We start from the raw sequence: 12,911 nt of genomic DNA on the forward strand, positions 1-12,911 counted from the left end.
CCAGCAGAAGCTTCTCCCAGGTCATCTTCAGATTTATGAAGTAGATGCCATCACTTTTCCTTTTATAGATGTACTGTTCCATCTGGAAGTCAAGATTGGTGCCACCTAAGTGGGTTCCTGCTGCAAGGAACTTAAGGACATCCCCCTTCTTCATTTGAAGGACATCAAGGGCTCCGGACATTGTGAAAATTTCCTTTAAGTTACGATGGAAATCCAGAACAACGCCAGATGGACCCCTCTGCAGGTAGCCCAGAAAGGCAAAAGGAAGGAAATTCTGATACACGCTACAACATAGATGAAACATGAAGGCTGAGTTTCAAGCAGAATAAGCCAGTCGCTAAAGGACTGTATATCCCACTTATATGAAGTGCCTAAAATGACCAAGTTCATAAAGGCAGGAAGTAGAATGGTGGTTGCCAGGGGCTGAGGGGCTGGGGAAATGAGTCCGCGTTTAATGGGTCAGAGTTTCAGTTGGGGATAAAAGGGTTCTGGAGATGGATGGGGGGTAATGACCGCACAACAGTGTAAATGCCACAAAACTGTACACTTACAATGCTGAAAATGGTGTCTTTTATCACAATTTTTAAAAAGTTGCCTAAGAAGAGACTAAGCAAAGCAGATGCATTTCAAAGCAACCCCCACCCCTCTCCTTGGTGAAGTCTCAGAAGGAACCTGAAGCTGGAGTAGAAAGAAAGGAAGCCTGGCTCTCAATAAATTCTTCGCCTCTAACGGAAATGAAACGGGAATAGAGTGAGGTCTCATGCGTTTGGTCCTGAGGCTGTCCTGGGCGAGGGTGGATCCTGTTGTCCTCTGCTGGGCAGGATCCGGCTCCCCTGTCTTTCTGCAGGGGGCCAGGCCTGGAAACAGGGGTGCACGTGCTTACCCTTGTGTACACACATCCGTCCCATCCACATGGGGACCTGCCCATGTGTTTAGAATATTTGACGCCATTCTCCATGCCTTAGCATCTGGGCAGGTGGCCCTATTTTTCCCTTCAAGTCACTCCTTCCTAGCCAGTCCCATGCTCTGCTGCAGGGCCAAAGACCCCTCACCCAGCAGGGCCAGTGGCAGGACAGGCCTTTAGGCGGACGGCTCTCTGCTCTAGTTACCCCCAGCAAGAGGGGGCGGGCCTCATGCCCTGGCCAAGGCTCAGATGAGCAGCCACTGCGGGCTGAAAAGTTTTGCTGTGGAATTCTGTCCTCTCAACAATAAGTGCAGTCCCAGCCTGTCTCCAGCTCTGGCGTGGCCAGCACTTTTGTTATCAGTGATGAGCTCTGCTCTGACAAACGCTGACCAGCCTCCTGCTCCTGGGGCCACCTGGCCATTGTCCTTGAGATGATTGTGGAGAACTGGAGCAGACGCGATAAAGGCAATTGCACCTGGACTTTGGTTCGAGTGTCCTGGAGGCTGCAGGCAGGTGGTCCAGCCAGGCCTGTGGCAGCACAGGCTTCCCAGCCAGGCCTGGTGGAGACTCACCACTACCACCCACTGGGGCTGGCTCTGCCTGTGTTCAAATCCAAGCGAGTTCCTCGGTTCCTCACCTCCCAGTCCTGTAGAATGGGGATAATGCAGGTAGCTGCCCTGTGAGGAGCTGGGAGGGAGAGAGGAGGTCACACCTAAGGTTGGCAATTGATGGTCAAAATGCAACATTCCTGGGAAATCGGGGGCCCTTTTGCTTCCTTTCCAGCCCACGATGGGTGGTCTGGGTTCTAGGAAACCAGCAAGAGCTGGAGAGGGAGGAAAGGAAGAGAGAAAGCAGAGTGAACGAGTGGGGGTTGGGCATGAGCTCACCCCAGTGGCACTAAGCCTGGTGCCCAGAGCCTGGTATTGGGAAAGCCAGCTTCTTCTCCCTCCCAGCTGTACCAAAACGAGCACCAGAGAGAACTCTGAGCCTGTCTAGCTGCAGGTGAGACCCGTCCTTCACCTCTTCACCAAGGGAAGTTAAGCAGAGGGTCAGGGCACGCCTTGGAGCTGGGGTAGTGCTGCCTGACGGCTTGATGTCTCCGGGTTGGTGTCATCCGGGCATCATCTTCATCGTCTTCATGTTTTAGCACTGGTGAGGGTGTACACAGGAACAAGGTGGGGGGCAGCAGACAGCCTGTGGGGTGTTCTGTGCCCAGCCCTGACCAACAGAACAATCACAAGCTGCTATGGGTTGAGTGGTGTCCCTCCCAAATTCCTGGGTTGAGGTTCTAACCCCACCCACTGCCTCAAAATGGGACATTATTTGAAAACAGGGTTGTTTGAGATGTCATTAGTTAAGATGAGGTCGTTAGGATGGACCTTAATCCAGTACGACTGATGTCCTCCTAAAAAGGGGGAATTTGGACACAGACGCACAAAGAGTGCCATGTGAAGACAGAGGCCGAGTGTGGGTGGTGCCTCTGCAGGCCAAGGAACCAGCCCTGCTGACATCTTAGTGTCAGACGCCCGGCCTCTGGGACCGTGGGACGATACACTTCTGTCGTGTGAAAGCTGCTCAGGTTGTGGTACCTTGTTACGGCAGCCCTGGCAAACCAACACACATCCCCTGGGAGAGGGGTCAGCCTCCAGACCAGGGGTAGATACTGGCCAGCCCTGAGGCCAACGGTGATTCTTTTGAAAATCAGCTCTGCACTCTACGAGTCGCCAGGGAGGACCAAGCTCCTCAGTATTCCTGGAACTCCCCTGGGACCAGTCCAACTTCCGGGAGGCAAAACTAATGTCTCATCTCATTCACGCGTTCAGCAAACACTGTCTGGGCGACAGCTCTGTGGCAGGTGAGGCTGGGCACTGGGAATGTACTGGGCAGGGGGCAGGCTCTGTCCCTGCCCTTAAAGGGCTCGCTGGCAGCCTGGAAGGGAGACAGGCACTTTCCAAATACAGGCTCTTCATGGAGTGTGACAGCGAGAAGCTGGGCTGAAGGACGGCCCAGGGACCTCTGGTCTCTTTCCCTAGGGCAGCCTCCTTTCTCACGCATGCAAGGCCTTTGAGGAATGAAGATCTTGGTTCTCAGGACAGCTTCTCACAGGTGGTAGGAAAGGTGCTTCTCCCAAGGAACGTGGGGTGGCTGGCTGTCCAAGTCAACCTCTTACCCCCTGGCAGGCACTGTCTGTGAGAGCGCTCCCCGAGAAACCTGCACACGCTCCCCGAGAAACCTGCACACGCTCCCTGAGAAACCTGCACACGCTCCCCGAGAAACCTGCACACGCTCCCCGAGAAGCCTGCACACGCTCCCCGAGAAGCCTGCACACGCTCCCCGAGAAACCTGCACACGCTCCCTGAGAAACCTGCACACGCTCCCCGAGAAACCTGCACACGCTCCCCGAGAACCTGCACACGCTCCCCGAGAAGCCTGCACACGCTCCCCGAGAAGCCTGCACACACATCTCGTCCTCGAGTGTTTTCCTGGGAACCTGACCTGTGACAGTTGGTGCCGGGAGGGATCCTAGGAACAGACTCTAAAATGGGACCTTGGGGCTGGGTGCCCTGCCGGCCGGCTGGCAAGGAGGACCAGGCACACGGCTGTGGCACAGCTGTTCCAACTCGCCCGGTGGGGAGCGGGTGGGAGGGATGTGCTGATGGAGGCTGGTCCTGCACACTGTGTCCTGTGACGCCGCAGCTGGGAACCAGACCCTGGGTTCAGGTCCGGAGCTGTGATGACTAACTCCCCATCAGCAGGAAGTCCTGTCTCCTAAACGCCTTGGTTTCCTGAACTATGAGGGGGTGAGGCGAGCTGACTGGCCAAGTTGATTCACTGTGGTCCCTTCCAGCTCTAGCATCCTACACAAGCCGGAGAACTGGGGAGAGGGGTTTGGGCGGGATGGGAGAGCCCTGGAGCCAAGAGTGTGAATAAGCGAAGGGGAGTGGATGGAGGAGATTTTCTGGGGCCCACGCTGCCGCTGCCTGAGGCAACCTGTTTCACCCTGGGCTCAGGCCCTCCCCTTCCTCCCCCAAGTCCTCCCAGGTTCGGGGGCTAGGGCACCTGTCGCTGACCCAGCTGAGCCTGGATTTTAGTCTACGTTCCTCAGGATGCCCTTGCCTCCTGGACTTCCCTTTCTTCCTCTTGTGTCTGTCCCAGTCTGGCAGGAGTGTGCACTCAGGACCATTAGCAGTTGGGGAAGTTGGAGAGGACATTGCTTAGGCACAGGTTTCTGGGCTGTGAAGCCTTGAGGAGCCTCTGGGCTGTGGGTGCCTCCCTGCATCCCCCCCGCCAGCCAGCCCACAGGCAGGCACTCAGGGAAGACATGGAGGCTCTGAAGGCCTAAGTGACTGCTTGAAGGCCACACAGCTAGTCACAGGGCCACATCCACCACTTCCACATCCAGGACTGAGTAGCTCCAAGCCAGAGCTCCTTCTGCAGCCCCCTCATCTTCCTCATTGAGGCCACCTGCATTGTTCAGAGTTGAGAGGTGACGTTGGGACTGTGACTGGGACAGCGGAAGTTTTTCTTTTTTCTTTTTGTTGTTGTTTTTGAGATGGAGTCTTGCTCTGTCGCCCAGGCTAGAGTGCAGTGGTGCGATCTTGGCTCGTTGCAACCTCTGCCTCCTGGGTTGAAGCGATTCTCCTGCCTCAGCCTCCTGAGTAGCTGGGATTATAGATGCCCGCTACCATGCCCGGCTAATTTTTGTATTCTTAGTAGAGACAGGGTTTTGCCATGTTGGCCAGGCTGGTCTCGAACTCCTGACCTCAGATGATCCACCTGCCTCGGTCTCCCAAAGTGCTAGGATGAGCCACTGCGCCCAGCTCTTTTACTTTTTATTTGCTTGTTTATTTATTCATTCCAAAATGATATTGAATGGTTATTTAAAAGGCTTTTAAATTCAAAATAAAGAGTTAAAGAAAGTAAAATAAAGTTTAAAGAAAGTAAAAATTACCCTTAAATTCCACCAACTGGAGCTAGTCACTGTTAACAGTTTGGTGAACAGATTTCCAGACAGCTCTATGTGTGTGAGTGTGCGTGTGAGTTTGTATGTGAGATTTTATGATAATGGGATTATATACTGTTTCATAACCTGCTCTTTTTACTCAACAATATGCCATGGAACTCTTTCCACATCGGTAAATATAGCTCTGCCCTTCATCTAACAGCTGCAGACCGTCATCCATTGCATTCCACTGGGAAGGAAAGTATGGACCGTGTTTCATTTACCCAACCTGACACTGGGCATTTAGGCTGTTTCCAGTATGTCTCTCATTACAAAAAAACCGAGGGATGGGCACGATGACACCTCTGTCTTGTCCAGCTGCTGTCTTCAGGTCCATTTCAGCAGGCTGGTCTTAAACAACACTCCCTACAGCAAGTAAGGGCACTGCGCTGCCTCATTGCAATGGCAGATCCTCGTTTTCAGGAAATCCAGGGCTCCTCCCCAACGGGCCAGGGCAGCAGAACCACACACACAAAGAGACAGCCTTCTCCTCAGGAAGTTCTGGGGGAGAGGCAGAGAGGGGCCCTTGCCCCGAGTCCATATCTAAAGTCGTGGCTAGTTGTCCCCATGACAGTCTGCTCGGCTTCCTGCTGGAGTCTGGGGGGCCCTGAGGACGGCCTGCAGCTCTGCGGCGCGCTCGGCTTTTCCTCCAGGAGGCAAGTGGGCTAAAGAAGCTGGGGCTGAAGGCGGCTGGCAGGCTGAGGGCATCCCAGCTGGGATGGAAGCCTTGGCCTGGTGCTGCTGCTTCTCTCCAGGCTCCGGCATAGGAGCTGAGACGGTGGGATCGAAGAAGTCAAGCTGACAGTGGGAAGGAGAGACCCACAGCCAGATGATCATAGGGGTGACAGTTCTTATGCACTTGGTCGGGGGTGGATGATAAAAAAGGGGACTGGGAGGCGATGGGGTAGTCTCTCCATGATTAGACGACGGTCTATATATTGGCCAGGTGAGGCCTTGAAACAAAACACAGACTTTCTTTATACTTACGAGCAGTTTACAGAGCAGGTCAGCTGGGCAGAAGGTACAGAGATCTTCCATCTACCTCCTGCCCCTACGCAGGCGCAGCTCTCACTATCACCCTCCCTCAGAGGGGTGCGTGTGTCACAATTCACAGCCTTTCCCTTACACAGCGCTATCACTCAGCCCACAGTTATCTCTCTGTGGATTTGGACTAATGTGTCCATAACGACATGCATCCACCATTGTGTATACATTTGTAGTTAGCCTCCCTTTCTTAAAACTATGCCTTGCAGTGAAACTGCAACTCCCCTGCCCCCAACACACAGGCATATGCACACACACACACACAGACACACATGCACATTCACACACACACGCACACACATGCACACACAGACACACACATGTAGACACACACACATGCAGACACATGCACACAGACACAGACGCAGACACGCACACAGACACACATATGCAGACACACACACATACACGCAGACACACATGCACACAGACACACATGCACATGGACACACACACACACAAGCACACACAGACACACACACGGAGACACACGCACACACATACACACGCACACACACATATGCGTACACACACACGCACACACACAGCAACATGTACACACATGTGTGTACACAGACGCACACACATGCACACACACAGACACATAGACACACAGTCACATGCACACACACATGCACATACAGACACATGCACACACACGCACGCACGTGCACGCACACATGCATGCATGCGCGCACACACACACACAGGTTTTTTACCAAGGGAAGAGACATAGGTGAATCTATTTTACTGTTTTCAGAGGCAAGCTTTCCTCTCCACCCCTGCAGTGTGTCCCACGGTCACAGATGGGTTTACTGCGGCTACGGTGATTCCATCACCAGCTGGGCTTGGAGTCTGGAGGAGGCCTTCCAAAGGGGGCAGGAAGAGAAGGAGGGAGCAGGCAGAATCCCAGAGCCTTCGTGGTGGAATCTGGCCAATGATCCTCTTTAGCGGAGGCTCACGGGTTGCCTCTGTGGAGCGTGGCTGTTCCTGAGCCGACTCACACTAGCTCGATCATGAAAACATCTGTTGCAATCTCCAGTTAGTGCCTCTGCCCACAGATGGCCTTTGAAAAGTGCTTTTGGTGCATTCTGCCTCTGAGACATAGGCCCCACCCTCCCGCCTCCCTAGAAAGCCCACAGAACCGACAGGTGCTTTAAGGAATCCACTCCAGGACAGGGCTGTGGCTGGGCCGGGGTGGAGGATGGTGTGGTTTGGGGCAGCCGGCATCTATTTCCCATTCTTTCATTCTTTACTGATGGTACCCTGCTCTTTCCTCTCCTGCAGTCTCAGGCCTTGTACTTCTGGAGGGGATGGTTCTGCCTCCAGAACCAGGGCTCTGCCACATGACACAGGCCTAAGCTGACTCACACATCACAGAGGTTGCCTCATGACCTGGTTGCCACCAATCAAAAGCGCCTCAGGCTTCCCTCTGAGGCGGCTCCAACCGGCCATCCCACCTAACTTACAAGGCGTGTGGGGCCGGAACCGGTCTGCAGCCATCCCCAGGGGCTTCTTCCAGGGACAAATGTGAATCCCAAGGTCACAATCAAGGGGATACTTAGAAACAATTCCCCTTTGGGATGTTAAGAGGCTTCCAACAACTGGACTGTTGTTGACAGACCCCTTGAATTCTGTGCTGCAAGGTTTCCTTTTGGCTGAACACTGAGAAGACACCACCCCCAGCTGTCACCTGTTCGCACGGTGATTTCCTGCCCCATCTCTGAAATCCCCACTTATGCCCATCTCGGGAACTTTGAGCTGGGACCAGCTCTGGTTCTTGACTCTGAGCTACCAAAGGGCCTAAGGAGACCCTGGAGTGCCCGCAGATGAAGAAACAGGGCACACAGAGGGGCCGTGACTTTCCCTGAGCCACACAAAGCCAGGACAGGAGCCTAGGAGCCCCAAGGGCCCATCTCAGGCTCTTTCCACTGTCACCACATACATCAATTCAGAATGCAGCCAGCTGAGACAAGGGAAGACCGGAATCAGCTGTCAGGGAGTCTAGACTGTTCCAGGCCTGGGTGCTGGCACCTGAGCCGAATGCTTCTGTCTTTTTGCTCTGCTCTCCTGACCATGCGGTCCTTTTCCTTGTGCTTCTTGCTCCATTTTCCAGCAATCCTGTCCACTTCCGGGCAGGAAGAGGGAGAAGGGCTCTGGGGCAATGGGCTGTGCCAGCTGTTTGTTCCTCCTAAAAAGCCTCCCTGAAACCCACGCCCTGGAACGTCTTAGGTTTCTTCAGCCAGCACTGAGTTGCCTGGGCACGCATGAGTGAGTATTTTTAGTCGGGCGCATTGCCACCCGAACAAAATCGGGGTCTGCTAGACAGGAAGAAGGGGAGAAGACCAGCAGCAGAGTCTGCCACACAGTCGCTGGATGGGGATCTTGGCTAAGAATGCCCTGCCCGGTAAACCACCAGGCCCTTCTCTTCAACCTCCAACAACCCAAAGACTGACCACAGTACAGCAGATAACATTTGGTTTTTCTGTGGAATTGGACGTTTTCAGGGACCTCAGAAGCTAGGAAGGAGGAAGGGGGGTATTCTGACCACAAACAACCTTCACATGGTCATCTCTGAGTTCTCTCCTCTTCCTGAGGGCCCTGCTCAGAATTGTGAGGGTGGGAAGTGCAGGGCCAGAGGGACAGGGGAGCGACATGCTGGGAAAGGGTGAAGTCAGAATGCCATTCTACCTGCAGCCCGCTTGCTTGGAGACCCGGGCAGGGCGCTGAGGCACCTTTCCGCACATTCCACCTCTCCACATGGAGTCCACGGGGCCCATGGACACAGACCTGGCTTTTCTTCCAGGCTGGGCCCAGACTCCTCCATGAGGTTCCCTGGTTAGGGGGAACTACTCGCCCTTCCCACTCATGCCCTGGAGCCCCTGGGGCAGGCACCTGTCAATGCACTCATGGCATGTGAGCTCACCTTGACCTGAACAGTGTTCTTCAAAGTGAGGTGGACTGAGGGCAGCACTGGACCACCTGGGAACCTGCCAGGCTGGGGTGCAGTGATGCAATCACAGCGCAGAGCTCACTACAACCTCCAACTCCTGGGCCTAACTGATCCTCCCCTGTCAGCCTCCTGAGTAGCTGGGACCACAGCCACACATCACCACACCTGGCTAATTAAAAGCTTTTTTTTTTTCTTTTTTTTTTGGTAGAGATTGGGTCTATGTTGCCCAGGCTGGTCTTGAACTACTGGGCTCAAGCAATCCTCGCACCTCAGCCTCCCACAGTTCTGGGATTACAGGCGTGAACCACCATGCCTGGCCAATATATATATTTTTAGAGATCGGAATCTCACTATGTTGCCCAGGCTGACCTCAACTCCTGGGCTTAAGCAGTCCTCCTGCCTCATCCTCCAAGTAGCTGGGACTACAGGCACACACCATGGCACCCAGCTTCACAGTCTGTGTTTTAATAAGCCCTCAGGTGATCCTGACACATGCTCAAGGTGAGAACCTTTGATGTATGCGACTCTCCGCTGTGAAACCCAGCTTCCGGCCTGTTAGCACCAACCCAAAGGCAGCTGAGAAAGTCAGAAACAGAAAGAGTCCACCTGGCTCCTCTCACTTCAGCACAGGCAACAACCCTGTGAAGACTCAGATGCGTTTTAGTCTACGAATTACTGCTAGAGCTAGAAATCGTCAAGGCACCATACCCACTTCTTAGTTTATAGATTTGGGAACTGAGATGGGGAGAGGAGAAAGTATTGGCCCAGGGTGAACACCAAAGTGGAGCTAGAATTCAAGTTTCCTGAATCTTAGGTGAGTGAGCTGGTTTTTATTCCACAAAATTGGAATATCTTTTTTTTTTGAGACAGGGTCTGGTCTGGAGTGCAGCGGCACTATCATGGCTCACTGGAACCTCCAAGGCTTTGGCCGCCTTGGGAGGTAGGATCTAGGGAAGGGGCCCTCCACATCCTGGAAGCTGGCTCAGGGCTGTTTGGGGTATGAATTCCAGGATTCTGGGTATTTGGAACATGGTGTGAAAAATGGGCTCTGAGGCCGGGTGCGGTGGCTCATGCCTGTAATCCCTTTGGGAGGCCTTTGGGAGGCCGAGGTGGGCGGATCACGAGGTCAGGAGTTCGAGACCATCCTGGCCAACATGGTGAAACCCCGTTTCTACTAAAAATACAAAAAGTAGCCATGCGTAGTGGCGGGCGCCTGTAGTTCCAGCTACTTGAGAGGCTGAGGCAGGAGAATCACTTGAACCCGGAAGGCGGAGGCTGCAGTGAGCCAAGATTGTACCATTGCACCCAGCCTGAGCAACTGAGCAAGACTCCGTTTCAAAAAAAAAAAGACCCCTGAGTGAACGCATCCCTTTTCCCTGTGATTCCTCCCTCTGTGGGTGGGGTGTGGTCTGGGGGAGGGCTCCAGCAGAGGCCTCTGAAGGCTTGCTTCTCAAAGGGTGGTCCCCGGACCACCAGCGCAGCCACCACCTAGGAGGTGGTTAGAACTGCAGGCTCAAGCCTCACGCCAGGCCTTCTGAACCAGAATCGACATTTTAACAAGCTCCCCAGGCAATTAATGTGCACGTCAAAGTCTGAAAAGCACTGCTTGAAAGCACAAAACTGAGGACTAGGGTCCCTCTTGCCTAGGTCTCGGCGTGCTACTGACAGTAGGTATCAGTAAGTATTTGCTCGACCAATGGCCAGTGGACCTACCACAGACCTGGTAGCCGTGGGGGTGCTGGGGAATGGCTGCCTGACTCACAAGGATTTCATTTCCTTTTTCTGGGGCTTCGGTGGCCATGTGGCAGCGAACAGACCCTGCTTCTGGCCTGTGCTGACCGGTCCAGTGATAGACACCTGAAAGCCTGATGCACACTGGACCCATTGGATGATCTCTCCCAGGAATTTGAAATTGAAGACAAGAAAACAGGTTCTGGAGTAACAGCAATAGCGACAGTGAACATCCTTCCTGCACCTGCCGTCTGCCAAGCGCTGTGCTGAGTGTTTTGCGTCTTAGATTCCATCTTCACAACCGCCTCGCCATGCCGGTGGCCGTACTCTGTGTGTTTTTCAGATGAGGAGCTAGGGTGCCCAAAAGTTAACTTTCCTTTTCCAAAAGTTCAGGGTGGGGAAGTGGTAGCATGAGGCGAGCTGGAGTGACAGTGCAGCTGAGACTGGGCCATGTGATGCCGAGACAAGGTGGGTCAGCTCTGGCCATCCAGGTCCCCAGGAATTGACTGGCTTTGTGATCATTGAGCCGACTTCATGGAAAATGGCCTGTGTGCAGTGGTGGGCAAGACCCGGCTCTGGGAGATGGCCACAGCGGTGAGATGGGACGGTGTGGGCGCCAAGTGAAGCCATGAGAGAGGGAAACAGAGAAAACCTCCCCTTCCAGAGGAAGAGCAGAGCACTGACAAGGACCAGCCGGGCCCACCCGCTCTCAGTCCACACCAGAGAGCGCCCACTGCAGGGTCTCTGGAGATCAGCTCCCCACGCCTCCCCCTCCAGTGAGTCAGCAGCGAGCTTGCCAGAGAAAAGCTGTGGGCAGCTTATTTTGGAGGTGTGGGGCGGGGGGCAGCAGAGAAGTTTGCACTGAAGGGCAGACACCCCAGAGACTGATGGGGTGGAAGTAGCCGGAATGTGCCAGGACAGCCCAGGCCCTGCAAGGGCCAGAGAACCAATCCAGGTCAAAGAAGGGCGTTGGGGGCCTCACTGACTAGAGGATGAGAGTGGTCCCTGACTGGCTCTTGGAGAATAGAATCTGCCATTTTGGGTGGAGCAGGTAGGCCTTTGAGCGCCTGACAAAACACAACAAATCGGCAGCGGGAAGTTTCCATCAGGGTCCAAGCCTCTGCATGTGCAGGCTTGTTTGGCTTTATTTCAGAAACAAACCAACACCTTTCATTAGCACTGACATAGCAGGGCTCCCCTACTGCCACCCGACAATCCAACGTCACTTACACTGTACCCATGCAGGCCACACCTTCAATGACCCACAGCACGCTAGCCCGGAGGAGCCACACAGAAACGCACTTCTCACCCCTCAAATCTCCCTTTAAAAAACCAAGCAATCATCGGGTCGGAGGAGAATTGCTGGCTCCCTACAGCAAGAGGGGACAAAGCTTGGTGGCAGAGGCCCAGGTCCTTGTGGCCCCTTCCGGCGGCGTGAAGGTGACCAGGACTCCTTGGGATTGCACGGCTGCAGCCAGGACGATGCCAGGGCCTCCTCTGCTGCTGAGAGATGGAAGGGATCCTTCCCGACGCCCACAGGCGGGGGCGAGCCACCAGGAACCAGGCCTGTCACCAGCATCCCCGAGCCCCCGCAGCCCGGAATGCAAATAGCTCCGGGCCCACGCGGCTCTCAGTCTGCTGACGAGGGCTGCCTGCTCCCATTTCTTCTCTTCCTGTTCATTTTTTTTTTAAGGGCTGGCAGTTCTAGAAACTTTTTTTGGCTTCTCAGACAACTGTGGCAAAATGGAGTAGAGAGAGGCCCTGGCCAGGCTCTTCCTGCGGCCTCGCGCAGGGGCGGGAACGGGGTGTGAGCGGTCCCGGGCCCAGTAGCTGCAGGGCCGAGTCAGGAGCCGGAGCTCACCCCCCACCCCGTTCGGAACCCGGAAGAATGGCAGGTCCCCACGCCCAGCCCTGCAGGGCGGCTCGGTGCGGGCGGTGGGCATCCCACGGGGGTAGGGGAGGCGAGAGCCTGAGGAGACGCAGCAGGGGGATCCGTGGACGGCTGGCCCGGGATGGCGCTGGCGCGGCCACAGTGGGGGACGCGGCGGGGCACACAGAGTTCCCGGGGCCGGCCTCCCTCCCAGCGCATGGGCGGTCGGAGGAACTGGAGCCCCCACCCTGGAGAAGGTCCCGCTGGCGAAGGCTTCTCCCCGAGCACGCCCTACCTCTGGGGGTCCCTGGCGGGTTTCTCCCCGTCGCCCTGGTTCGGTCTCCCTCCCTCCGCCGCCAGCAGAGGTGCCTCGGTGGCCACCGTGCCCCCAGGGGGCCTCGCGGAC

General features: G+C 55.0%; 1 pseudogene across 1 annotated transcript in view; it reads right to left on the reverse strand.

Moving 5' to 3' along the window:
- Positions 1 to 249, reverse strand: part of LOC105525515 — a 1,362-nt pseudogene extending 1,113 nt beyond the window's left edge. The window contains exon 1 of the transcript XR_001003931.1: positions 6 to 249. The product of XR_001003931.1 is annotated as a 40S ribosomal protein SA-like (transcript). The remainder of the gene's footprint in view (positions 1 to 5) is intronic.
- Between the last annotated feature and the right edge of the window lie 12,662 nt (positions 250 to 12,911).

This window comes from Colobus angolensis, unplaced genomic scaffold, assembly GCF_000951035.1.
Source record: "Colobus angolensis palliatus isolate OR3802 unplaced genomic scaffold, Cang.pa_1.0 Scaffold54, whole genome shotgun sequence".
In the NCBI taxonomy this organism is placed as follows: domain Eukaryota; kingdom Metazoa; phylum Chordata; class Mammalia; order Primates; family Cercopithecidae; genus Colobus; species Colobus angolensis.